A 25,648-nucleotide genomic window follows, 5' to 3' on the forward strand; every position below is an offset into this window, starting at 1 on the left:
TTGGGAGGCATTAAAACCACATCATATTGTCCTGAAGAGCAATGCTCCTCACCTTTAGGGCGGAGCCCCGGATGTTTAGAATGTCTGGCTCCGCCTCTGTCGATGACCACATTAGTTGACAACTATTTTAATAATCAATTTTAATTGATTCAATTGATTGTGTGCAGTTCTAACTTTATAAGAGCAGTGACACATTCCATTGTGTTTTAACTCACCATTCAGTAGTGAAGAATGTATTTCAGTATTTCACCTGTGGTGCGCCCGCTAAGTGGGATTAACCTCAAGCACTCGTCCTTCAATCACGCCACATCATGAAAACGCACATGCCAAGTGTGGATAGGTCCTGATTGTCAGTAGATTCTTCCACAGCCGGAGAGAGGAATTCTGTGTGTCAAAAACTTGTGTTGCCAATAGATCCACTCGTCTTCCAGCTGTGGTGGATTGAGCAGATCAAATGAATGACCTGGTCCTTCACTTATTGATCACCTCCTCGACTGCAGGAAGCACACACTCTTTCAGCGTATCTGTGTCAGTGAATGGCCTTTTCTTTTAGCCATGCATGTTGCCACAGACTACAGGCACATTGTACTTTCAGTGCTGAATAAGAGTGGAAATTGGTCCTGAAGTGCCTCCTCGTGTTACTGAGCAGACATCATAACACAGAAGGCACATGTGAATGCCGTTTGCATTTGCTTTGTGTGCATATTTTTTGCTCCAGTCATCAATAAATCTTCTATTTTCCATGTCATTTTTGCGACGCTTGTTTTCCTTGGAAAGAGCCATGTTTTCAGTTGAGCCCGGGGGGGGGGGGGTTCGGTTTACACGGCAGTAACTGGCAGTAGTGCTGCCGTAAAGTGATGCAAAGTGTTGAAAAGGTTTGTGTTTCATCTTCAATTAAATAAACAATTAATATTTATGGATCACCTAAATGTGAGAGGTATATCAGTATTTAACAGTAGATTTAAGTAATTTTATTTTTTTTAAATGAGCTTTTTGGAGTTTCTTTGTCATTAAATGAAACCGTAAATAAAAAGACATCTTAAAACTCAGATTTAACCTTACCGACTTAAAGAATTTAGATTGTATAGATTGTGTCCTAAATCTGTCAACTCTCCACCTTCTAATATCATCTAAGTGTCTCTGGAGATGTTTGTGACATACACTTTAATATAAAACCCTGTACACATATAATGTTTATGGGCTTTACAATGAATGTGATGTGATCTTGATAAAATTGTGAAACAATGTTTTGTACAAAAGCTAATTCACTCATTTCAGTGCATTAAAGACAGAAACTAATTGGTTTATCTTAAATTTACATAATTGAATGTTTCATAAAATCACAAACTCTTTCTATTCAAACTACCCCAGTTTAATTAATAAACAGATATGATAAAAATAGATCACAAATTGCACAATCTTAATAAAGATTTGGAGACAATTGGTAAATCATTCCCTAAATGAAAATCCAAATGCCGTTACATTTGTATCTTATGTGAGGCTTGACTCAGTGTGTTTAGCTGCAATAATCCACTTCTCTGCTCAATCTGGAGCTTTGTCTGTCCATTTGTTCATCCTGCGGCACAAAACTAATCCACAATCTCTGAAACTCCATTGAAGTTTGATCATTGCTGCAGACACCGTTATTTTCAGTTTTATTTTTTATTAGAACATAGATCAGCTCTCTCTTTTCTTTTCTTATTACATTATAGCGTAAAACACATACTTTGAAGACGTACAACTACAGTAGGTGGTGGTAAATGCACCTTTTCATGCTGCCAAAACAGTCAAAACAACAACACAACAACAGAAAGAAATAAGAAATTATTATGAATCCACAAAAGAGAGAAGAATGAGCTGGACCAGGCAGAACATAAGGCAAGTAAAGGAGTAATAGTAGAAAATAAAAGAGTGGCATCAGAAGAAAGAAAAAGAAGAAACATTGGAATTAGAGCATATTAAGATCTGAATAATTGTCCCATTTTATAATTTTTTCTTCAAATGAGTCTATTTTTGATGAGTCTATGAGTCCTGAGGTTAGTTAGTTAGTTCAGTCCTTAATCGTCGGAGCAGTTTGAGTCTTCTTCCCAGCTGCCAGGAGTACGTTCCAAACGTATCCATCCACACTGTCCATGGCGGGGGTTTTGAGGCCCAAGTACATCCAAAATGTAGTGGGATAGTGGTGTCAAAAACAGTTTGCCTTGTCAATTCCCATCCAGTATTTGTGTACAATATAACAGTCCCAAAACACATAATAATGGTTTACCTCCTGGCATATTTTCAATGAAAACATCTCACGATATCTTTGGCAGAAAGACAGTTGCTGTGTGTTAACAATAGTCAAATAAAATATGACATTGCAAAATTGAAAATCTACCATTTTGTCCCCATCTGCAAAAAGGTCCATACAACCTGCCCAGAACATTTGATAAAGCAATAAGCCTGCGCAGTTAAAGCGCTTTAATGTGAAGGACAGCTCAACTTCTGTTTCTGATACAGAGAATAGTCGAGCTAGCAGACATTTTACAATTTTACAGCTATGACGTTAGCAACACCAGCGGGGTCGGGTTCACACTATTAATAATCCAGACGGACAGGCGAAACTTTGTCCGTGCGGTGTCCCGACAATTAAACTCCCCCCTCCCGGTACGGTCAACAACACTCACGCTGCTATTTTGATGCCATTAACTTTTACAGTATTGACTTAGAGCCGTAACGAGGACGCGGCCGCCGACAGCTATTCTCATTTGAAGCTAGCTAGCCTTAACGCGCTAGCGGACGTTTTCGGGCCCCTCAAAGGCGGCGTTCACACTTTCGAGGCCATTAGCTCAAGTCAGTGGATCAGGCTTCACTTTTTAAAGGCGCTTTGCACGTGTTTTCCGTTTAAACGTCATAAATTCAAAGCGCATGTATGCCAAGGTCGTGACAGGCAGATGGTGGCGTAATGATTTTCAGAGCTCGGGCCAAATTCGGAGCAGGAAGTGTTTCACGGTTCTGGTTAGCCTCCGCTCACAAGTGTGTCTCACTGTAGCCCATACACACTAGCATTCTGTCCTCCTCTCCCCAGATCTCCGGCCGAACCTTCAAAGGACAAATTGTCGAGTTCTCTTGCTTGGAGTTCAGGGGAAAATTTGGGGGAAATTATGCTAAATTGCAGCATATTCCGCAAAGGCTATTAAGGCGGTTGTCATTGTGAGGATGAGGTCATTTCTCTGAAGGCCTCGTGGTCATGGCTGGAGACAAGTTCACTGTTGTTTGTGATGTGTCGTGTCCCATACATAAGTGAGTTATTGTGCTTTCTGCTCTTCGGGATGCATCTTTTCACCACATACAGTGCATATATTTATTTTTATGATTACTTGTTTATTTGGTCGGGACAGTGCAGGTTGTACACTTGCTGGAGCTGTGCAAATCAACTTTTCGATGGAGGTATTGATTGTTATTAGTATTAGCGATACTTTTTCAGTTCGATCTTTGTTTCCTGCTCACAATTTCTTACATTTCGCAACTTTTAAGTATATAACTCAAGGGAGATGAAGGAGCCATAAAACATACACAGTTGTACAGCGAGCGTCTTTGTTCTTGAAAACTCTTATTGCACAATAGACACAATTTTGAAAAGACATTTTGCGCATCTATATGTTTCAGTGTTAAAGTAATTAGCGTCAGTATCAATATTACAAAACTGGATCCCAATATGATTAAATATAAACTTTTTTTTTTTTTTAAAGCAAGCTGTAAACCCACCGGATTGCAGCAATTTACCACATTTTTGTCAACATGTTTCTCTTAAACCGACCTTCAGTTATTTGGCAGGCACAATCCTAAGCAACCTGGGACAAGATAGATTCCAATCACTCACTGCACCCCTGGCGTACCAAATGTTGTGTAAATGTTCAGCTCAGTGAAAATGTTTTTTGAATTTCCTTCTGGATTAATAAAGGGAATCTTATCCATTTATCTTATTGGGAAAAGGTTTGTGACTTGTACACTGCAATATTTAATTATTTTCAAATGTTTACCTGTCCAAATTTTGGTTGCTGTAGGTCAATGCGTTAAAGGGCATATGGTTATCTAATTTTGACTTTATTTGGTGTATTATTGCCTGTTTTACACCAATCCGGCAGGTGTTTGTGGAGAAAACATTTAAAAATCTGTAGAAAAGTGACATCACACTAGGAACATTCAGTCAAAGTTTATGCATAACATATACAATAAATTACTTTTTGGACTTGCTAAACATTAATACAACAAAATAAAGACGCCCTCATTAAGTTTATTTGTCAAAAAAAAAAGTGACATGAGATGAGTTTTTGCCCAGTGTTTGCTGGGTAATTTCCCCTAGTGTGATGTCATCAACTACAAATAGGAAGTACGATTTTAAACCTAAAAATGCGCTATTCTGTGATTCAAAATGTCTATAATTCTAGCAAAAATGTAAACATATTTATCTAAACTGTATTTTAGTTGAATGAGTCAGAACCTGTCAGAGGCACTTTAAGTATTTAAGAGATTAAATGTTCAATATTCACAAATTCACAAATTTCGGGTCGGAGCCCACCATTGCGTACTGTTGTTGCGTCATTAGGCAAGACGCTTACCTTACTTCCCTCCAATGTCTGAGTACTGACGTAGGAATGAGAACGTCTGAGTAGTTCCTTGATGTTACGTGCTTTTCTTTTACGTTGGAAGACAAGTGCTTTTGTCAAATCAAATATTAAGCTCAAATCAGAATTGGAAGCAATAATTGGTTACGTCCCAGTACCAAATTGACAAAATATCAATTTCCTCCCAACGCATTTCTGTTCTTACTGTTGCATACACTTTAGCTGCTTCTCACATTTTCTCATTTAACCTTCAAAGGGAAAACTGGCAGCTTCGTTCTGCGAGTCGCGCTGGGTTATGGGTAAATTATGCCTAAATTGCGGCATCTCCCTCCAATATTATTTACATGGCTGTCACTTTGACTTGCTGCGGGACCATTCAAAGCTCCTTTTATTTCCATTTCTGCTGACAGCTCGGGGCTCATCCTTGAACTGTCATAATTTGCAGTTCTTTGCTTCTCTGTGTCCCCGTCTCTCTACACTAAAATACTTACTGTACTGAAAAAAAGGGCAGAAATGAAGTGTCTGGCTCGGGTTTTTATGCAGTGTTCCAAAGCTCGGCGTGCGTGGGAGTTGACCTGATGTGAGAGCAGCAGGGATGGAGTCATACAGCTCAGAACTATATGAAAAAAGATGCAATATTTTACAAGGAATGGCTATATAAACATGTGAAGTTTTGTGTATAAAATAAAAACACCTTACTGTGAACTCTGCTTTTCTTCCCTGACCCTAAGCCCCGAGCGCTAAACTAACTAAACCCATAGAATTTGATGTCAAAGTAGTCAAAGGAGCTGTACCTGATTTTTATGTGAACGTGAAAAAACATTTCATTTGAACTTGTTTACAGATGTCCAAATGTGACTCGCGATTCTTTCTTTTCACAACTTTCTAACACACAAAGCTAGCTAACTAGCATGCTAACGGCACACTTCCTTTATTTATAAGAGAAATAAAACCCTTTTGAGATATAAATAGATATAAAACCCTTTTGAGATATAAAGAGATATAAAACCCTTTTGAGATATAAAGAGATATAAAACCCTTTTGAGATATAAAGAGATATAAAACCCTTTTGAGATATAAAGAGATATAGAACCCTTTTGAGATATAAAGAGATATAAAACCCTTTTGAGATATAAAGAGATATAAAACCCTTTTGAGATATAAAGAGATATAAAACCCTTTTGAGATATAAAGAGATATAGAACCCTTTTGAGATATAAAGAGATATAAAACCCTTTTGAGATATAAATAGATATAAAACCCTTTTGAGATATAAAGAGATATAAAACCCTTTTGAGATATAAAGAGATATAAAACCCTTTTGAGATATAAATAGATATAAAACCCTTTTGAGATATAAAGAGATATAAAACCCTTTTGAGATATAAAGAGATATAAAACCCTTTTGAGATATAAAGAGATATAAAACCCTTTTGAGATATAAAGAGATATAAAACCCTTTTGAGATATAAAGAGATATAAAACCCTTTTGAGATATAAAGAGATATAAAACCCTTTTGAGATATAAAGAGATATAAAACCCTTTTGAGATATAAAGAGATATAAAACCCTTTTGAGATATAAAGAGATATAAAACCCTTTTGAGATATAAAGAGATATAAAACCCTTTTGAGATATAAAGAGATATAAAACCCTTTTGAGATATAAAGAGATATAAAACCCTTTTGAGATATAAAGAGATATAAAACCCTTTTGAGATATAAAGAGATATAAAACCCTTTTGAGATATAAAGAGATATAAAACCCTTTTGAGATATAAAGAGATATAGAACCCTTTTGAGATATAAAGAGATATAAAACCCTTTTGAGATATAAAGAGATATAAAACCCTTTTGAGATAAAAAGAGATATAAAACCCTTTTGTTTATATTTGTTTCTTCTATTAAGACTGTTTTTACAAGAGTTTTTGTTTATAAGAGTTCTTCTATTAAGAGTGTTTTTCAGACTTCCTATAAGTGATCTGTTCTTCTGTATCTACCTCTGTATCTACCTGCGTTGCAACAATGAAATTTCCCCATGTGTGGACAATAAAGGAATATCTTATCTTATCTGCTTGGAGAATAATAAAATGCTCTTATCATTTTTACTGCATCTAAAAGCTGCTTTTTCCAATGTATCTGTACTGGGCTAAAACATATTTTACATGAAAAAAATCAATCAATCACAAACAAGAAAAAAGGAGCCAACTGCGGCGAGTGGATTGATTCTGCGCTTTGGCGGGCCGTCCTGCTTCACTTCTTAGCATAGCCACAGACGTAGGGTGTACTGAATTTCTGCTCCCTATATATTAAGTCCAGAACTTTTATTTCATTATTATTATTTTTTAATTTAAATACAATCATCAAATGTATCATTTTTATTTAAATATTCAGTTATGTGTGTCATGAGCTCATGTCACACACTACAACATTTTAGCCAGGGCTAATTCTTACATTAAAAGAGTCATAAACAATGTAACAAAGTATTGCAAAAGACAAAACACATCATAAATAATAAAAAAGGTCAAAGTTGGTTACATATTTGACCTCAGTTTAAAGGGACTCTGTTTGTTTGTCCCTTCAGTTCAACAGGTAACGAGTTCCATTGTTTGGTGCCTTGTACAGGGAAAGCTGATTATCCAAGAGTTGTTTTACGCCTTGGGACTTATTCTGGAATTCAGGTAAATATATTAGGCAAATATATTGTTCCTTGTATCACTTTTATGAATGCGATGCGAGTCCGAGCGCTTGTCAGTGGCATCACAGGTGAAAAGCTCAAGGTTCTTTAGCTTTATTTATCAAAGCAGAATATCAATGCAGAACCACATAAAATGAAACCAGACTTGACTTTTAATAATGATGTATTCTTTTAGCTACGAGAGGCGGATATTGTCTGCTCTGACCTTCTCCTCACATTACGCTCCACATGTTATTACATTACAATTTCTTTTTAAGACTTAGTTTGTCTTTCATATGTGCGGGCAGAGCTGGGATAGCAATAACAAAAGAAACAACACTGAATGTATTGAACCTGGAAGTGACAGGTGAAGGCGGGGGGGAGGTGGGAGGAGGCGGGAGCAGCGGCTCACAGCGGCTCACAGCGGGAGCGGTCCTCTGAAGCTGGAAAACAGTGTCTTCTCGGGCTCCGGCGCCTATGGAAAGCCAAACATCCCTCCCAGTCGTGCAGATGAAGCGAAACACCCAGGAGTGAAGCCCGCTGAGCTTGTCTCCTGCTCCCTCTAGCTTCAGGCACACACAGAGGCTACAAAGTCTAGTGCACCCCTCCTTTCTCTCCATGTCAATGTCCCAGGACGGGAGTGACATTGACTGACAGCTGGGGGCGAGCTTGGTTTTGAGAACTCTTAAATTTTTTATGTAACTCTCAGTTGGTTTCCAGCTTGAAGATGGTAGGTTTATGCCCTTTTTTTTACATCATTCCTCCATGATATTTCAAACCTCCTTGTGCTTGCTCAAGGCGAACCCTGCACACTCGGCATGTGGCTCTGCTCTGTTCATTACGTTAGCTCTTTGGTAATCCCTTTTACACCTAAGCTGGAATTTCACACATTGTTAAAATCAAATCTGGTTTGAATTCCTGGCCTTTACCTTATTGAAATTTCAGCTTGAATTACTTTTTCTTCTCTCTGATGCCTGTATGAACCTGCTAAGAACATTCATGTTAAATGTACGGCAAGAGCAGTGCAGCTGGCAATGTTCAACATAACAAAAGTCAATCACTGCACTTCAACCTCCATCTCCTTTAAGGACACATGACACAGCTTATCGTGTTATAACGTTGTTACCTCATCAAATCCATACATTGAGTTGTATTTAGCATCATTCACACTGATGAATCCGGTTTAGTCTAATCTGAGCCTCACTAAACACAGACAAGCTCTTTCTTCAACATGAATTTATATGTCAAAACTAAAAATGTATCTGCAATTTCGAGATGGAACCGACAACATATTCAGAATGTCTTCCCAAACGAGATAAACAGTTTAATTGACAGTCTATTGTCACGCCACATACTTTGTCGCGGTGGTTGGATAAACAAACCAGAATAACAGACTTTCTTCTCATCTTTGCATGTAATACTAGTTCTTGTCCCGCGTCTTGAGAAAATCTAAACTACTACTACTATCTAAATTTGCTAAAACAATGTCCAAAGCAATATGCGCCACTCTATTTTAGTGAGCCTTAAGTTTCAGGTCTAAGAGTAGCAATATTTGATCCACTTTCCTGTCGCTGTGTTTTCGCACCTTTTGAACCAAATTCTATGGCCTTGTAGCACCTTCATTGAGACTCAAAATAATTGCACTCGCACCCCCCCTTAACAACGTCTGCGATCGTACAGTAGCAGTGAAGCATAATCCACTTGGCTCTACTGAATATGAAGACTGCATAATTAACTGCACTTTCCTGAGCTGAATTTATCTGTCACGAATTACATGGGCCTAATTAAAATTTTATATACTGTTCACATAACTGGTGAGATTTACAGAGGGCTATATAGAGAATTAACTGCTGTGAAGTGAATGTTAAGCGACCACGTTCAGGTGGATACACTGCATGCATGAATTAAACCGCCAGGGCACTGGTATAATACTGAGCTTATCCTGGACTTTTGGTGGAAATATGGATTATTTGATTGAATTATGGAAAACAATGTCCTAATGTTAAATATGATGAAAAATTTACTTTTTTGAGCTTTAAGTATATGTCGTGTTGTATTTGTGACTGAGCCGCTATTTCAATGCAAGACACATATTGGATGTTATCTAGTGTTATCTATCATTCTATTTAGTTTCGTTCATGTTTGTTTGATAAATCATGTAAATTCTCTCACCTCCGAGCATCAAAACACTCCCATTCCTAATTTCCCCGATGTCTGATGTCATATTCTACCTATGACATTGCAATTGCGCGGCTGCATTAGCGTGTCGGATGAAAGCTAGCATTTGTTTACCTCTCCTTCCTATGTAATTCCCTCTGCTGCCAGTAGATGTAGTACAAAGGGTAGTACCTCGCGTGAGAAAAGCCATTTGGTTTTTGTTAAGCTTTTTTGTTGTTCTAAAACATGTGATGCCAAAATAAAGGCTCTATGTATGTTTAAAGGCTATCAAACATACAATAATGCATGATATTTGTGATATGGAAATTCTCAACCATCATATCCTTGAATTAAAAACATTTTATGTGAAAGGGACAGGTTCCTAGCCAGAATAACAATGTGTTCTAAATGCTATTATGCCCTACAGTCGAGGCATTGTGTTGCTTTACTAACCATTAACACTTTTTTAGGATAAAAGAAAGACAGAATATGGAACCATATCCTGTCTCCATAATTTCGGTTAGGCGAATAACCAATTGGAAAAGGCATGGCCTAGTTTGTGTCATGGAGGTTCACGAGTAAAAATATGAAATAAATAAAACAGGATAAAGAAACTTCTGTAGAATTAATAAGTGCAGTAATAAGATATGTGAATCGGGGTGCACGGTGGCAAAGGCGGTTAGTGCTCTTGCCTCCCAAGAAGGAGATCATGGGTTCGATTCCCGGACCAGACCAACATCACATGATCTCTCTGGGTGGAGTCTGCATGTTCTCCCCGTGTTACCGTGTGTTCTCTCCGGGTTCTCCGGCTCCTCCCACCGTCCAAAGACATGCATGTGTTAGGCAAAATTGGTGACTCTAAATTGGCCCTAGTGAATGAATGTGAGCGTGAACTGTCTGTAATGTCTATGTCTCTGTGTTGGCCCTGCGACAAGTTGGCCACTGTCCAGGGTGTACCCCGCCTAAGTCACTGGGATAGGCTCCAGTCACCCGCGACCCCGAAAGGGAACAAGCGGTAGAAGATGGATGGAATCGTGGGTAAAATAATTGTACTGAATGAAATGCGGACACGTTTAAGAGACACGTGTAACCAGCTGTGATTGGATTGTTCTAAAATTCAATGGCTGCGTGATGCAATCTATGGTCTATGGTGCTTCAAATACCTGTTACTAAAGTGACGCATTTGTATAACTTTGCTGACCCCTAGTGCATTCGAATAAAAAAAAATAGCAAGGACTGAAATGCCAGACACTTCATTTTGAGCACTGACATAAATCAGTAGAAATAACTGAAGGAATTTAGTGCTAACATATTCCATTAAGTGTTTTGAGCTCAGAGGGAGAAAACACAACATCAGGACATGGTTAAAGGCGCTTTTAAACGTGAAAAATGTACAGCAGTCCAAAGGTATCCCTCACTTTCTCACACATTCCTAGCATCCTAATTATTCACAGCAACGAGTTTATATAGTGCTTTTCACTACTTTCGGAAGCATGAGCGACTTTATGCCAACAACCAGCATACTAACAATGCACTTCCTGGTTTTTGGAGGAAAAATAGGTCTTTTACAACATATTTGTGCTGAGGTAAACCCAATTTTGCATTTTTTGAGTATAATGTATAAGGGGACCAGACATCCTCTTTGTCCCCGACATGTTCTCTGGTTGGGCCCAAATAAAATGTCCGGAATTTTAACTCCCTGCCAGTCAACAGCTTTGTTGACATTGTTTTTGTTAATTTTCCCCGTATGCGTTATTTGGCAGTATAGTACAGCGTGAAATAGCGACGAGAGCTGTTATGACATTGCAGCTAATTGTCAAAGCCGGATTTGAACTCCCAATACTCACAGGGAGTGTTTTGGCAACAGTTTTGGTTCATCTGATTAGAGACCGTCCTTTTCCATGTGACGGTGACGACACTGACGGGCTCCTCTGATCAGAAAATACACCTAATTGATTCATCAGCTTCTGTGAAAAGGTTCAATGTCAGCTCAACATCACATTAATGTCGAAAGTCTATCTAATCTTTGTGGAGAAATGTTCATAAATCAAGATGAAAAAGTAAGTGCCGTTTTTGCGAAGAGAACCTTGGCGAGTCTCTCCATCTCCTTGTCCCGTCAACATAAATAACTACAAGATAAATAGTGTTTGTGAGGCTCTGTGAGATGTACAGGAGACAAAGGAACTGAAAATAAACATATGGATCGAGTCAAATGCAGTGGAATACAGCAGTTTACAGTAATGGACCCAGGAAGACGAGCTGATTGCACCGCTCTCAGCTAACGGGAACTATTTAAATGAATAAAATAAGCAAATACAGTAGAGTTTGTGGAGAACCTCAGACCCCCTGGTACTCATGTTGCCACAGTTTCACAATATTATACATAAACCAATTTAAGCCTCGCAAATGTAGGAGCTTGTCACAGCGTTAAGGTGCAACATAAAATAATTAATAATAAAATAATAATCATAGCAAAGTCTTTCAAATAAAATAAATTAAGAATTTACTAATAAAATAAAGTGAAAAGACTTTGTCTCCGTATGTACTCACACATTTAAGTATGTGCAAATATATAATAAAATAAATAAAATAAATAAAATAAATAAAATAAATAAAATAAATAAAACGAAACAGAAATCCTTGGTTACACAAACATTGTCTTTTTCTTTTTCTCTTTTCAGCTCACAACCCGGTGTTATTCTTTTTGGTCACCCACATCTGGTCGCCCCGATACGATAGGCCTAGTTTATTCTGGAACATTTCTGACCATGACAGAAAATGCCACATACTGTACATTTAAACACATCCGGCCTTTGTTTGAACCCTTCACACACTCGAGATTTACTTTAACACCAAATTCCACTGTCTTGGAGTTTGCATGCATTTCAAACACACTTGCATAGTAACGTGCCCGTTTCCTGACACAGCTGTCCTAGCCCCGCCCACCTCTGCTCATCTCCTCCGGTCCATGGATCTCCTCAACAACCTCCTTCCCTTTTATAGCCTATAACCGCTGGGCCCATAACTGAAGAAGTCGTTATATATATTCCACGGCAGAATGCTCTCCCCTCTTCAGTTCTGTCCCATTGAACGCAGAGGTCCTTCCACTGGCCAATGACTGGCCCGCGTCGAAAATGAGATGCTAAGATCATTAACTTTTATCCTTGGACTATGGGTTTAAGCCCGGAACAAAAGCGGCTGCTCCTGGAACCCGTGTCTTCCCCGCCCAGCAGGGGAGAGTCGCACCATGGGAGGCGAAGATAACACTCAAGTGGATTTTGATGGAGGATGAATTGGCCGTTGGAGTGGCTTCTATTATGGGCTGACAATATAGAAAGCTGCTCAATACAGAAGGGAGAGTCTGTCAGAGCAGTTCTCCAATAGACGTATTGTTGTTGTAAAACGGACAAGGAGGTAAAGGAGTCTTTTGGAGAATGGGAATGGGTGGGGATTGTGTTGAGGGAGAGTTTGCAAGATTAACATGGACCTACATAGTTTATTTAGGTGTTTTTCCCTTCTGTAGTCATGTGGACTTGTAGGTGTAGAGTTTTTGGAAAAACATATTTCAAAGCTGCAATAACAAAATTAAAATTAATATATTGTAGAGTGCCTTGGTTATGTACAGGTGCATTTTATTCTTCTCCACCATAATTAATGCACCTTTAAAGCTGAAGGAGTTGATTTAAAACCATGAATGAAGAGTATCTAACTCATAAACCCTTTGGCACGTCTTTAGTATGAATTTATTGGTTGGATGCACAGCTTTATGTCAGATTTACACTCTCTTTTGGCACGTACAGTATGTTTGGCGGGTTACTGGCTGTTACTACGGTGTACATTTGACAAAGGTTTGCGCTGTAACACAATGAAGTACTTGTCTAATTACCTGGAAACCACTCCAGAGCGCTCCGGTGTTTGGGAAAACAAGACTCCTTGCCTACAGTATACTGTCCACAGAGCAGCACCTCTCCCATACCTGAGCTACATTGTGGTATTTGATCAGGATATTTAGAAAAAAAAAAGTAATACAGCTCTTGTAGTGAGTGTGCGGCCTCGCCATTCTCTCCTTTGTGATGAATAAATTATGCAGCTGTTTCATCATTTATTCATTTTTCTGTTTCTACACTATAATACAAGTTTTTTAAGTACAAGTAGCCTTTTCCGAATATAGCCTTGGGCCAAGTGACAACATTGTATTCAGTATTATCAGTATTGTGTATATTTTCTACCAAGCACAGTCCAGGCAAGTGTTTACAATGAATAAAGTCTAATAAGCTTCTTTAATGGACCTTAAAATAACTATGGCTAAATGTAGGCATCCATGGTTGGTATTAATAATGTGATCAATAAGATACTATAAATAATCTATTTCAATGTATGCACTATTCAGATGGATACACAAAAGTCTGTTTAAAAGTGCCCCATTTACAGAAGAAACTGTTGCATTCATCTTTTAACTATAGATTGGTAACTAATGAATTATGGAAATGGAAGGAGGTTTTATTCTACACATCTGCTAAAAGAAATGAAATATGTGCAGCGTTGAGAATTGTTACAAATAAAGGCATTAGATAATTCACATCATTGATTTGTGCGCCGCAGTGGGACGATCTATCTGTCTGACCGTGCGGTTCTGTCCACTCGTGCGCTCTGCTCTTTGTAGGTGCTGAGAGGGCACGGGGCAGTGGGCGGAGAGTCGCCGTGATCTGCCGGCAGTACGTGACCTATATGAAGTGCATTGTGGGAAATATGTCTCCTCTGAACGTACTCGGAGGATGACGTGTCACAAGTCTGCAGAAGTTCGTGGATTGAGAAACGGCCAATGACTCAAGTCTGACTCAAGTCCAGACCTCCGCTCGGCTCCAATTCAGTGGTTTTATTTATTTGCAATGTCCTGCTTTTATCTTACACAGTGTGGAGGGGGGAAATATTGACTTTATTTTATTGTATTTTGTGAGAGTGTAATGAAAAAAAAAAAAAAAATCACAGCATAATTAAACTAAAACAAAGGTCCCATTTAGTCCAAAGTCTATTGAATTTGTCTGGATTTAATTTTTTCCATTTTGTCTAATGCAGGGCAATTCAACTTAATTTTCTAGAGGGCCAAGGCCTCTTTTTCTTTGAGGGGCCAAGGCCTCTGGGCCGAAGGTGCACAACACGCCACTGTAACATTCTGGGTCACATATATATCCCCAACACTGTTTCAATCAATTTAGTTAATGCTAAAATAACTACTGATAGATGAGATTTTTGTGAGAAATAAAATAACAGGATTTGAACCAGAATTAAACTAGGACTAGACCGGAACCAACCAGCTCTGAAGCAGGACCAACCCTGACTTAAAACAGGTCTAAAGCATAATTAAACAAGGACTAAAACAAGACCAAACCAGGTCAAAACTAGTGCTAACCCAGAATGAAATAGCCCTGGTCTAATGTCTGTCACAATGCCAGTCCAGTCCTTGATCGTTGGGGTGGTCCGTGTCATCCATTTCTTTGTGATGGCTTTTTTCCTGCTGCCAGAAGTATAAGCCAAAGGTATCCATTGATTGTGTCCATGCCAGGAGTTTTGAGGCCCAAGTACATTGTTCTAAAATGATGTGGAATGGCAATGTCAAAAACAGTCTGCAGTGCATTATTCATTTTAGTCCAATGACCCCGAACGACTGGACAGTCCCAAGACACATGATAGTGGTTTTCCCTGTGAATAATGGGCACTTTGACATGGTGTTAAGAAATAGAATTGTGACTTTGTGGTCCTCCACTGAGAACTATTTAAAAAAGAAAAGTTAGCGAGAATGTAACATGAAGCATTGGGAGACTGCTGTGACTGTAAAGAAGGAAGTAGCTTAACTGAACAAACATGATGTAGTAATGAGAAGCACAGCGTACTTAGTCACTCCAGTGTCCACGCTAATCTTTCTTTCAAGCAGAAGGAACACCGATGGCCATTTCCATGTAGAAATGATTACTTATTTGAGTTTGTGTGCCTCAAAACCTTCAGTGCTAAAAGTGTGCACAACGTTTGATTATAGTAATGCTCAAATTATGGATACTAGTTTCATTATATCCAGAAACCAAACGGCAAAAAAGATGGATCTTTCAGACAGACTTGGCTAACAATTCAAGCAATTTGCTCCAAAATTCTAAAGCTAATGTTTTTCTGTGTGTGTGAGAATCCAATGCAGACATCTTATCTTTCTCCCTGAAAACTTTACCTGGGATTAAAAACAAGATAGATGACGGTTTGCTTCGCTCTTTAAATTGAATCCAAAACTTAAATAGGAACGTGTCTGGCTAAACTCCAGCTCATTTTTAATCCTGCTTCATTGCTGTTTATAACGCGGTGCAAAAGCCCAGAGGTGCTCTTTTAGCTAATTTTCCCTCGTCACACGGTGTTATCTTAGCATATGGAGGACTGTAAATCAGCTCGGCGGTCTATTGCGCTAGCTCGCAGAGAAGGCCGGAATTAAATCAGGGTTTCCTCCTGTCAAAAACTCAACAGAGCCCCGCGTTCGTCGGCCCTCCGCTCTCACATCCAGCTACTTTGAACCCGCGACTGTTTTGTTGGGTGCCGGCCAACGCTTTTAGTCATAGACCCACATTTTCACCTCGCTCTGGTTTTTTCCACTCGTGAGATATTGCCCTGGCTGGGTTCCCAAACTTAAATGGCTGATTTGCTGTGGGTTAACTGGAGAACGGGAGGCTGGGGTCGTATATATATTACGTGCAAGGCTTGAGTGCTAGATCAATTTGAGGGGATAAGAATGAGCCAGATGGCCGTCGGATCGGAGTCCAAGGCGGATGGGGTAAAGTGGCAGTAGATCACCACTGGAGGCATTTCTTATAACACCTGAATATGCATTTTGTACAATGGCATCTTTTTTTTTTTTTTTTTACACTTCATAACCAAATGGGACAGGGTTATGAAAAATGCCGTCACTGACTGAGGACCATTTGGTTTCACTCCTGATGAATGGCTGCTATGTAATGGTAAAAGAAAAGCAGTCTTTTGGAGAAATTGCATTCATAAATCGCCAATATGTTGATTTAAGTAGCCATGGTTTGTTACTATTGTGGGAATGCAAGTCTGTCCGATAAGATGTACAGTATGTTATGTGAAGGAGGGATTTTACAAAGCATACTCGATGTCTGAATGGTTGCTATGTCTTGTTTGCAGGAGTATACAAGACATATATGTCGAAAGTCTATACATGTCTCCTAGCATCCTATGTATTCACCGTGATGAGTTTATAAGCAAATTTCAGAGGCTGGAACGAGTTATTTGGAGCACAAGAGCTGCTTTTACAATACTGGAGCTGAACTAATTTTAGCAAACATGGGAACTACATGGGTATTGTCTTTGAAAATATATTAATGTACTTTTAAAATATGGGTTAACCTAATATTACTTAAACTGATAAAGGAACTGACGAAGGAACTATAGAATGCAATCGTATCCAATTGATACACTTTTATAGTGGAAGTTATGCCCTGAAATATTCCACAATATGGTATTAAACATATTTATCCCCCAAGAAACAAGCACCTGATGCTACCAAACCATGTTACAGTTCAGATCTGTGTAGAGGCAAGCATGTTTTTCAAGATTTTTGTTACGTCAACAAACATTGTGCTTGATATCTTTTCATATCTAAATAAATAAAAGTATGGTCATGAGTTGCCACATAGGAGTTGATTAGCTTCCGTCAGTCTTTTAACAGTTTTCCCCCTCAAAGTCATGAATGTGAATTTAAGTATACCTGATTTTGCAGCAAACCGCACATACCAAATGCCTTCTGAGCATCCTAAATAGTCACGCAATGAGTTTATATGCACTTTTCACAACTCTGAGGCTAGAGCGAGCATATTTCCTGCTTCACAGAGAATAAAACGCTCTATAATTAGATACATAGAGCGCACATATAACGGGTACAGCCCCTTTAAAAGAAGCAGGAATGCCATACTGGGTACTCATGAAGCAGTGAGGTTTTCCACTTCTCCTAAAATGTTTTTCGGACATTGCTTTGAATCACAGTGCAAGTATTACTCCATGTTGTCACGGTAACCAAGTACGTTTGTGTCGTACGTTTGGCTGATACCGATATTATTCAATGACGCGAATATCATCTGATACAGATACTGGGCAGATATGTCGTGCACCCCAATAATAAATGATCATTGTAAAATTGACTTCAAAAGAGAGCGCACAGAAATATACTATTCACACAATATTTACAAATGATAAATCCTTCACACACATTCTGACCGATAGCTGTTTGATTGATTATATCCTACGGCATTAGAAGGTCCTTTTTGCAGTGCATCAGTAAGTGTATGTCGTTTCTGATGGCTCGTGATGAAAGCAGTGTTGGGTAGAGTGACAGAGAGAGAGGGAAAGAGAGAGATGAAGGACACACTCGCACACTTGCACATGGACATTAACCCTGGCACATTACTGCTGTGAAGTGCTATTAAGAGGAGGACTGAGGCCAGGGAGCAGGGATGACTGATGTGTCGCCTGTCGGGTCGCGGATGACAGGCGCAGACGACAGGGAAGGGCGACTTTGAACAGGTGCTGAAAAGATGGAGAGATGTTTTGGATCAAGTCAATATTAGTCAGATTAGTTTGACATAGCAGTCAATTATCTATGTTGCCTGGAGTGCAATTTAATAAAGTAAAAAGGCTTGTATGGATTTCTAGGTCACTTTTTTCACACGACGGCTAGTGACTAGACTAATCTGATCAGAGTTTTGGTGTGTGTTTACAAGAGAAATCTGGTCATCAAAAACACATAATGACACAACATCAATAATTCTTACATACTTGAACATTTACTTTCTCTTTTTTGTTTTTGCCACATTAGTTTTGCCCTGTTTTGTTTAATTTTCTTGCATAATATTCCAGAAATCAATAGAAAAAAATCAGATCACTCATAACAGATGCCCCGTTAACTGAATGCAGTTACATGCCTGCTCAAAATGTTATCAGATTATATGATTTTTGGAGTAATAAGATTATAGAATTACATTTATAAAGCTAAATGATCAGATTTCTTCCCGATCGTGATGCTCCTGATTACCCTCTGCACATCTTGCAGTTTGCGTGTCATTTACACTATCTTCAAGGTCCCGAAATCAGATAATAATCAGATTTGGATGTGCACGTAAACATAGCCACTGTTACGGTCCCAATTTTAAAGGTTTTAATTTTTCACAGAGTTCACAAAGGTGTTCACACCGGGACAAAATGGCAGCCACATCAGGGCAGCTGTGGCAAATTAATTATTTCATCATTCACCATGGAACAAACCAAAGTTACAAGTTCATGTCAGATCTATTTTTGATTTTTGATGTTGTTCTTTAGATGGGTGTAAAAAAAGTGCTTTACTCAACTTCAGTGCATTCATTAGCACTTCATAGAGGACTGTAGCCACTAAGGTGTAAGCAGCTAACTGCGAAACATCAGCAAAACACCAGACAGCTCGGCATGAATTATTCTCGCTGTACAAGTGTTTCATTATCGCCTCTGCTCACAACGTCTAGTGTAGGCAAAGTTCTGAGCATAAGGCAAGAGCAGATTCCGAGAAAATGTACAGGAACTTGAACAACGTCGAGCCGTAAAGTGTGCTATAACGGCTACGAGCGCTGAGAATATTTGTCATATTTGTAAGTTCTGCTATCACTTCTCACCGTTTTTATTATTAGTGATTTAGGCCTGTGCTGAGTTGTATTGCTCAGACATTAACCATGTCTGAGAACTATATATACAAGAGATACCAGGATACCCATATCCCTATTACATGAGGCATTTGAATACTCCAGTGTGGTAACTATGGCAACAATGGCACAGATATTGAAAGGAGATAAACATGTTTGCAACTTTACTAACTTATGGCTTTTGGCACACGTTTGTAGCTCGCAGGGGCAAGATACTTTCAAATTAGAACAGTCTTAGAACGACTTGAATTTACAGCCTCGTCAAATCCATAACATCAACAGCTTATACCATCTCAAAAACATTGCCGGAATAAAAAATATAGTGTCTAAACCAGACTTGGAGAGACTCCATGCGTTTGTCTCCAGTAGATTAGACTACTGTAACGGCCTGCTCACTGGCCTCTCCAAACGAGCTGTAAAACAGCTGCAGTTCATCCAGAACGCTGCTGCTCGTGTCCTGACTAGAACCAGGAAGTATGATCACATTAGTCCTGTTCTCAGGTCTCTGCACTGGCTCCTGTGGCTCAGAGAATAGACTTTAAAGCAGCTCTGCTTGTGGACAAGTCTCTCCATGACCTAGCACCAAAGTACATCTCTGACATGTTAGTGCCATATGAACCATCTTGGACTCTGAGGACCTCAGAATCCGGCTGGTGCCCAGAGTCAGGACTAAACATGGACCGGCCTCCTGCTGGTGCCAGAGTCAGGACTAAACATGGACCGGCCTCCTGCTGGTGCCCAGAGTCAGGACTAAACATGGACCGACCTCCTGCTGGTGCCAGAGTCAGGACTAAACATATACCGGCCTCCTGCTGGTGCCTAGAGTCAGGACTAAACATGGACTGACCTCCTGCTGGTGCCAGAGTCAGGACTAAACATGGACCGGCCTCCTGCTGGTGCCTAGAGTCAGGACTAAACATGGACCAACCTCCTGCTGGTGCCAGAGTCAGGACTAAACATGGACCGGCCTCCTGCTGGTGCCAGAGTCAGGACTAAACATGGACCGGCCTCCTGCTGGTGCCAGAGTCAGGACTAAACATGGACCGGCCTCCTGCTGGTGCCAGAGTCAGGAATAAACATGGACCGACCTCCTGCTGGTGCCAGAGTCAGGACTAAACATGGACCGACCTCCTGCTGGTGCCAGAGTCAGGACTAAACATGGACCGGCCTCCTGCTGGTGCCAGAGTCAGGACTAAACATGGACCGGCCTCCTGCTGGTGCCAGAGTCAGGACTAAACATGGACCGGCCTCCTGCTGGTGCCAGAGTCAGGACTAAACATGGACCGGCCTCCTGCTGGTGCCAGAGTCAGGACTAAACATGGACCGGCCTCCTGCTGGTGCCAGAGTCAGGACTAAACATGGTCAATCTGCGTTTCAGTTTTATGCAGCTATAATCTGGAACAGTCTTACTGAAGATGTGAGACAGGCCTCACAGAAAACAGCTTTTAGCTGTGCATATGACTGAAATTATCTTCTTTGCACTCTTCTCTTTTATGTCTTAAACTGATTTGTGATTCGTGTTTTTGTGATTTAAATGCATTTCTCCTGTTGTGTGAAGCACTTTGAATTGCCTTCTGTACGAATAGTGCTCTACAAATAAACTTGCCTTGCCTTCTTTGTTCAAAATATTCAAGTGTTTGAAGTAATCAAACGACAGATAAAAAATATAGGTGATCGACCCAAGCTTTCTCAGAAGATCAGAATTGGTATTGGCCAAAAATGTCCACATTGGTGCACCACTAGTTGACACCTCATGCATATTTCTGCAGTCTAAAGCTGGGCCCAGCATTTCTCCTGCCACTCCGCTCACATTCAGTCCACAGTTGAATATAAATGGAAATTTGAATAGTGCTGTTATAGTGAGCAACTGAAGTTTCTCCTGTCTCCGAGACATGGCTATGCAAGAACTTCACATAATGTACATGACATTTTATCTGGAGGTATTTCATCAGACAAAATAATGTGTTGCAATCGTCTTATATTGAATTTTCGGGAGTGTGCTATGTATGATGTTGTATAGTGTTTTATATAGTCATTATTATTTGCGTTCAATGGCATAAAAATAGTAGAAGTAATAGTAGTAATAGGTCAAAGTAGAAATTATGTAAATTTAGTAAATTGTCCTCTGCATTTAACCCATCTTTTAATGCAACATCAATTATTTGAAGCTTCTGTGATTCAGCAACATTGTAAGCAAACATAAAAATCAGGAAATATAGGACTTATACATGAAAGGTACAGTAAGTGTTGCTGTGGTGATGGTAGCCATGCTAGCACAGGCTTTCCTCCGTGAGCTTGGGTGGATTATTGCCGAGTACCTCGTTATACGATACATATCCTGATGCAGAGTCAAGGATACGATACAAATCCAGATACTTGGAACGTGATGGGATTCGTTGCCTCTCCACCTGTACATAAAAATTCACAAGACAATGAGCAAGATTTTTTCTCAGTTGATTCAGCGTTAAGCACGCTCCACTCCACACTCCAACGCACCTGCTCGAGAACATGATGTGCGAAGAAGACGGTGCCAAGTCTAATTAAGTAGAGTAACAAAATGCATTGGAATTTCATGTTCACAATGTCCTCAATATCAGAACACAACTGTCCTCTGATTAAGTCACATGTTCAGCTCCTCAGATTCAGCCTTGATGTATCAGTCTGTAGGTTCAGAAGTGTACAACTCTGTAATTTATAATGACTTTAAGTTGTTTAAAAGTATCACAATGCACATCTCTGTATCGATACACAATATCAATATATTGAGTATACACCTACCGTGGGCTCAGTAATTTTATGTTGTAAGTTGTTAAATTGACTAATAATGTTAAATATCGATCGCAGACCTCTGTATTGTGCAATAACAGGATTGTTTTGCAGCAACATCAATATACCTTGAAATTACAACAAATGTATATTGTTAATTCATTATTTAATATTGTATTTAATTTTCCCTTGGAAAGGCAGCATTATTATTATAATGATTATTATGTTTAATGTTGAGTCGATCCCTCATCATGTGTTAGCACTCCCTCTACTGACAGCAGTGGAATTACAATTGAGAAAATAAACATCTAATGTAATGTAAGCACACAGCAAGATGGATCAAATAAGGCATGCAAAAACAAATTCAATTTACTATAAGATAAAAATAGACTTCGTATGGGCTGGTGGTTCTGCTGCTGCAGCAGTTGTGGTGAAACTAATCATTCACAAAGGTTTGTTTATATATATATATATATATATATATATATATATATATATATATATATATATATATATATATATATATATATATATATATATATATATATATATATATATATATTTACTAATCATGAACTTATCATTACTATAAGCATTTATTCATGTTTAGTAATTAACAAAAATACTAATCGTTAACATTAACTTGCCCTAACCCTAATAAATTAAATAATTTGTTTGTCAATGAGTAATATATATTCATAAATGTGTTGTATCTATGCCTTATTCTAAAGTGATACCTCTCCTTCTTGCATATTTGTATCCCTCTATCATCATTTTCCTTGTGCGTTCATGGTTACGTCACGCCTTGACCCACATATCTGTCCCGTCCATTGTCCTTAACATAGGAGTGGGTTGGTGGCCTCTCCGTGACAAAATACAGACCGCTGTCCCTGCCTTTCCTCCCGTTTCCTGTGTGGCCCCATAAAACAACACAACCACTCGGAGTCTTCTGTCCCAACCATTCTGCTAACAATGTGCGGTCTGGGCCACGCTTCCTGGACTAAACATAAAAGAATCTTGGTCACATGATGCCACAAGTCCAGCTCACCGCTGTTTGATTGACAGGTCATGAGATCCAACATCACGCCACACTCAGCCGCTGTTCACGCGCTAAGAAAACAAAAGCTACTTACTTGCAAAGAAATATATGACAGAAATTAAGCTCTTCTAAGGAGCACTATGTAGCTTTTATGCTTGGAATGTTCCACAGTATGACATTAAGTGTATCAGTCTTGCTATTCTTCAATTACAGATGTTTTATTGTGAACGAAAAAGCCCACAGAATGGATTTTTACTAGATTAAGATATTTTTTGAATTCCTGTATCGACCTGTGATCGAGGCTCGAGCGCTCGGAATATTCCAGTTTTCACCTACCACTCCCCGCCCACTTCCTTGTCATAAAAAAAAAGACTAAGTGTGCTAAATGAAGGGTTCTAACATATCCTGTATCCACTCCAACAAAAACATGTGACTGACGCTTGTTATGGTGAAATGTCACTATGAAGAGGGCCTTATCAGTTCTGCACTTTTGAACAGGAAGTCAAAGGATCTGTTTCTATTTTTAAGCCTTTTTCCCCCCTATATTTAAGCTTATCAACAAAATGTAAAATAATCTACTTATACAAGCGTTCAATACCGAATATGTTCCAGGCAAAGCAGTTACATCTACATGGAGACGAGCAGGTGGCCAAACCTCCACCAGAAAAGTCACTTATTCCACCTTTAACATGCCTCCAAACATATTTTAAATTGAAATTCACAGAAGATACATTTACTAAGTAACAGGAAATTTAAAAGTGTGGTTAAAAATCATATTGTAAAAATATAAAGCGTGGTTAAAAAGGCCCTTTGTACTGTAGTTTAATAAGAGTAACTTTGTAATATTAGCGCTAACTTAAAACTAACCTGATTGACAAAGTAACTGGCTAAAAACATTCCACAAATTTGTTTTGAAAGGTGTTTCCTTTTTTGTACAGATATGTTGTAAAAGCAGCTCTTAGGGTCAAAATAAGACTGCTGTGTGCGTCTCATTATAAAGAGTTTTATTGTCCATAGCAGGACGTGCGCTGTTAGCATGCTAGTTGTCGTTAGCTTTACCGTGACAGCAAAACTCTGCGCTGGCCTCGGAAAGTTGTGAGTTATTTTGACTAATTAGGATGCTCTGAATGCATTTGGAAAGTAGGGAATATGTTTGGACCACAACAAACTGTTTAAAACGACTCTAATGGAATTTTAGAATGAGATTTTAATTATGAGAAGGTATTCAATCAAAACGGTCCTACCCTGTTTTTCCTCATTACCTTGTCCGTCACATTTTTAACAAGAAAAAACTATTGCATTAATGGTTCTGAATTTTTTTTGCCATGCAGGGTGAACATAATTAAGAGCAGGGCTTCCAAAAAATACCCATTGATCATATTGTCTTACCATTGAGTCACAAAGATTCTATGGGCTCTGGTAGAAGTCCAGAAAGTACAAGACGGACCTTTGACCAAATGATGCTAAATTACTTTTTAAGAATGAGAACACAGTGTCTCACCCAGAGATACTGAAACTCACTATATTTTCACCATATTTGATCCAATTACTTTTTTGCAGCCTACAAGAACTCAAAATGTCTTGTCTTCAATCCAACTGCATCCATAAGTTGAACATTTCTTATTGCAAAGCTGTTATTTTATAAATGTCTACCAAGAATAAACATTTGATATTCTTGGAAACTGTGACGGACACGGTGAGTTTTAGGTCTTAGGTCAACTGAATGTAAATGTAAAGAAAACAAGTCAACTTTATTCAACCCTAATTTCCGTGGTCACAAATAACCAATGAGGCCAGTAGAAGGTGCACAAACTGGGAACAAAAAGTATCTGTAAGCTATAGAGTTATGCACGTTTGTGGCCAGACATCCTGAGGAGATACATTAGCAAAAACAATTTAAGGATGTAAAGAAAAGCGCTGTGGAACAACCTGATAAGCTGCTGGCTCACTGCTGGTAAATACATTTATCACTATATGAGCGATAGCAATGAGGCCACGTCCGGCCCGCGGCAGCACAAAACACACCTCTAACTGAGCAATGCTGCCAGTAGAGCTAATAAACAGTCAAGTCACCAGATTTGAGATCACTATATAACGTGTTCTCCATTGTGGTTCTTGGCTTGGGTGAAGGTTTTAGAAAGTTTAGTTTTGCTCTAACTCGCTTCAGTGTCAGTGGAATAAGAGAAGCTACAGCCTCACATTAGCCTCTCTCTATCAGCGCCCCTGAAACTGAACTATTCAAACATACTAAGCACTTACAAACATAAGCATTTTGCAGTGGAAGTCAGACGTTGTAAAAGTTTAGTAAAAGTCCATGAGAATTGGTAACTTATTATTAGGCCCGAGCGCCACAAGCTGGCGAGAGGCCTATTAATCTCGTAAGGCCGTGCGAAGCACGGCTGCGAAAGTGCGCACGTAGTGCGCACGAAATCGAGCGCGAAGCGCTCGCCCACTTCCGAACACTCACTAACGCACTCCTTCACTCATGCACGCCCCGTGCATACTAATTAGTAGTAGGAAAATGGAACATTACCGTTGTAAACGGGCGAAGCCCGTGCAAAAGTTTGCACTAAACGAGCACTTTACATTGGGATGACGACCGCGAAGCGGTCGTCATCCCCATATAAAGCACTCATTTGCGCTAAGTAGCTCACGAATACGTTCCCCATCTCTTGCATGTTCCG

This window comes from Eucyclogobius newberryi, unplaced genomic scaffold, assembly GCF_026437365.1.
Source record: "Eucyclogobius newberryi isolate DKJ021-1_F unplaced genomic scaffold, fEucNew1.0.hap1 SCAF_14, whole genome shotgun sequence".
Lineage (NCBI taxonomy): Eukaryota > Metazoa > Chordata > Actinopteri > Gobiiformes > Gobiidae > Eucyclogobius > Eucyclogobius newberryi.